Source organism: Nematolebias whitei, chromosome 16 (assembly GCF_014905685.2).
Source record: "Nematolebias whitei isolate Nwh7 chromosome 16, NemWhi1, whole genome shotgun sequence".
Lineage (NCBI taxonomy): Eukaryota > Metazoa > Chordata > Actinopteri > Cyprinodontiformes > Rivulidae > Nematolebias > Nematolebias whitei.
Window position 1 is genome coordinate 38,180,984 of NC_056513.1, and position 4,277 is coordinate 38,185,260.

The following is a 4,277-nucleotide window of genomic DNA, read 5'->3' on the forward strand; positions in this document are numbered from 1 at the left end:
TGAGCATGCATCATGATGTTCCCAGTTTATTGAGCATGCATCAGGCTGTTCCTAGTTTATTGAGCATGCATCATGATGTTCCCAGTTTATTGAGCATACATCATGATGTTCCCAGTTTATTGAGCATGCATCATATGTTCCCAGTTTATTGAACGTGCATCATTATGTTCCCAGTTTATTGAACGTGCATCATTATGTTCCCAGTTTATTGAACGTGCATCAGGATGTTCCCTGTTTATTGTGCATGCATCATGATGTTCCCAGTTTATTGAGCATGCATCATGATGTTCCCAGTTTATTGAACGTGCATCATGATGTTCCCAGTTTATTGAACATGCATCATGATGTTCCCAGTTTATTGAACGTGCATCATGATGTTCCCAGTTTATTGAACGTGCATCAGGATGTTCCCAGTTTATTGAGCATGCATCATGATGTTCCCAGTTTATTGAACGTGCATCATGATGTTTCCAGTTTATTGATCATGCATCATGATGTTCCCAGTTTATTGAACGTGCATCAGGATGTTCCCAGTTTATTGAGCATGCATCATGATATTCCCAGTTTATTGAGCATGCATCATGATGTTCCCAGTTTATTGAGCATGCATCATGATGTTCCCAGTTTATTGAACATGCATCATGATGTTCCCAGTTTATTGAACGTGCACCAGGATGTTCCCAGTTTATTGAGCGTGCATCAGGATGTTCCCAGTTTATTGAACGTGCATCATGACGTTTCCAGTTTATTGAACGTGCACCAGGATGTTCCCAGTTTATTGAGCATGCTTCAGGATGTTCCCAGTTTATTGAACGTGCATCAAGATGTTCCCAGTTTGAGCGTGCATCAGGATGTTCCCAGTTTATTGAACGTGCACCAGGATGTTCCCAGTTTATTGAGCGTGCATCAGGATGTTCCCAGTATATTGAACGTGCATCAGGATGTTCCCAGCTTATTGAGCGTGCATCAGGATGTTCCCAGTTTATTGAGCGTGCATCAAGATGTTCCCAGTTTATTGAGCATGCATCATGATGTTCCCAGTTTATTGTCCATGCATCATGATATTCCCAGTTTATTGAGCATGCATCATGATGTTCCCAGTTTATTGAGCGTGCATCATGATGTTCCCAGTTTATTGAACGTGCATCATTATGTTCCCAGTTTATTGAACGTGCATCAGGATGTTCCCAGTTTATTGTGCATGCATCATGATGTTCCCAGTTTATTGAAAGTGCATCATGATGTTCCCAGTTTATTGAGCATGCATCATGATGTTCCCAGTTTATTGAACGTGTATCATGATGTTCCCAGTTTATTGAACGTGCATCATGATGTTCCCAGTTTAGTGAACGTGCATCAGGATGTTCCCAGTTTATTGAGCAAGCATCATGATATTCCCAGTTTATTGAGCATGCATCATGATTTTCCCAGTTTATTGAGCATGCATCATGATGTTCCCAGTTTAATGAACATGCATCATGATGTTCCCAGTTTATTGAACGTGCATCAGAATGTTCCCAGTTTATTGTGCATGCATCATGATGTTCCCAGTTTATTGAACGTGCATCAAGATGTTCCCAGTTTATTGAACATGCATCATGATGTTCCCAGTTTATTGAGGGTGCATCAGGATGTTCCCAGTTTATTGTGCATGCATAATGATGTTCCCAGTTTATTGAGCATGCATCATGATGTTCCCAGTTTATTGAACGTGCATCAGGATGTTCCCAGTTTATTGAACGTGCATCAGGATGTTCCCAGTTTATTGAGCGTGCATCATGATGTTCCCAGTTTATTGAGCGTGCATGAGGCTGTTCCCAGTTTATTGAGCATGCATCATGATGTTCCCAGTTTATTGAACGTGCATCAGGATGTTCCCAGTTTATTGAGCATGCATCATGATGTTCCCAGTTTATTGAGCGTGCAACATGATGTTCCCAGTTTATTGAACGTGCATCAGGATGTTCCCAGTTTATTGAGCGTGCTTCAGGATGTTCCCAGTTTATTGAACGTGCACCAGGATGTTCCCAGTTTATTGAACGTGCACCAGGATGTTCCCAGTTTATTGAGCGTGCATCAGGATGTTCCCAGTATATTGAATGTGCATCAGGATGTTCCCAGCTTATTGAGCGTGCATCAGGATGTTCCCGGTTTATTGACCATGCATCATGATGTTCCCAGTTTATTGAGCATGCATCAGGCTGTTCCCAGTTTATTGAACGTGCATCATGATGTTCCCAGTTTATTGAGCGTGCATCATGATGTTCCCAGTTTATTGAGCGTGCATCATGATGTTCCCAGTTTATTGAACGTGCATCATGATGTTCCCAGTTTATTGAGCGTGCAACATGATGTTCCCAGTTTATTGAACGTGCATCAGGATGTTCCCAGTTTATTGAGCGTGCTTCAGGATGTTCCCAGTTTATTGAACGTGCACCAGGATGTTCCCAGTTTATTGAACGTGCACCAGGATGTTCCCAGTATATTGAATGTGCATCAGGATGTTCCCAGTTTATTGAACGTGCATCATTATGTTCCCGGTTTATTGACCATGCATCAGGATGTTCCCAGTTTATTGAGCGTGCATGAGGCTGTTCCCGGTTTATTGAACGTGCATCAGGCTGTTCCCAGTTTATTGAATGTGCATCATGATGTTCCCAGTTTATTGAGCATGCATCATGATGTTCCCAGTTTATTGAACGTGCATCAGGATGTTCCCAGTTTATTGAGCATGCATCATGATGTTCCCAGTTTATTGAACGTGCATCAAGATGTTCCCAGTTTATTGAACATGCATCATGATGTTCCCAGTTTATTGAACATGCATCATGATGTTCCCAGTTTATTGAACGTGCATCAGGATGTTCCCAGTTTATTAAGCATGCATCAGGATGTTCCCAGTTTATTGAACGTGCATCAGGATGTTCCCAGTTTACTGAACGTGCATCAGGATGTTCCCAGTTTATTGAACATGCATCAGGATGTTCCCAGTTTATTGAACTTGCATCAGGATGTTCCCAATTTATGTAACATGCATCGGGATTTTTCCAGTTTATTGAACATGCATCAGGATGTTCCCAGTTTATGTAACATGCATCAGGATGTTCCCAGTTTATTGAGCATGCATCATGATTTTCCCAGTTTATTGAGCATGCATCATGATGTTCCCAGTTTATTGAACGTGCATCATGATGTTCCCAGTTTATTGAGCATGCATCATGATGTTCCCAGTTTATTGAGCATGCATCAGGCTGTTCCCAGTTTATTGAACGTGCATCATGATGTTACCATTTTATTGAGCATGCATCATGATGTTCCCAGTTTATTGTGCATGCATCAGGCTGTTCCCAGTTTATTGAACGTGCATCAGGATGTTACCAGTTTATTGAGCATGCATCATGATGTTCCCAGTTTATTGTGCATGCATCAGGCTGTTCCCAGTTTATTGAACGTGCATCATGATGTTCCCAGTTTATTGAGCATGCATCATGATGTTCCCAGTTTATTGAACGTGCATCATGATGTTCCCAGTTTAATGAGCGTGCATCATAGTGTTCCCAGTTTATTGAACGTGCATCATGATGTTCCCAGTTTATTGAACGTGCATCATGATGTTCCCATTTTATTGAGCGTGCATCAGGATGTTCCCAGTTTATTGAACGTGCATCAGGATGTTCCCAGTTTATTGAGCGTGCATCAGGATGTTCCCAGTTTATTGAACATGCATCAGGATGTTCCCAGTTTATTGAGCGTGCATCAGGATGTTCCCAGTTTATTTAACGTGCATCAGGATGTTCCCAGTTTATTGAACGTGCATCAGGATATTCCCAGTTTATTGAACGTGCATCATGATGTTCCCAGTTTATTGAGCATGCATCATGATGTTCCCAGTTTATTGAACGTGCATCATGATGTTCCCAGTTTATTGAACGTGCATCAGGATGTTCCCAGTTTATTAAGCATGCATCAGGATGTTCCCAGTTTATTGAACGTGCATCAGGATGTTCCCAGTTTACTGAACGTGCATCAGTATGTTCCCAGTTTATTGAACATGCATCAGGATGTTCCCAGTTTATTGAACTTGCATCAGGATGTTCCCAATTTATGTAACATGCATCAGGATTTTTCCAGTTTATTGAACGTGCATCGGGATTTTTCCAGTTTATTGAACATGCATCAGGATGTTCCCAATTTATGTAACATGCATCAGGATGTTCCCAGTTTATTGAGCGTGCATCAGGATGTTCCCAGTTTATTGAACATGCATCAGGATGTTC

The 4,277-nt window shown here is 41.5% G+C and overlaps 1 protein-coding gene across 1 annotated transcript in view; it reads right to left on the reverse strand.

Annotated features, from left to right (window-relative positions):
• Positions 1-4,277, reverse strand: part of LOC119422509 (ectonucleoside triphosphate diphosphohydrolase 7) — a 41,167-nt gene that overhangs the window by 8,891 nt on the left and 27,999 nt on the right. The gene's annotated exons all lie outside the window — the stretch shown is intronic.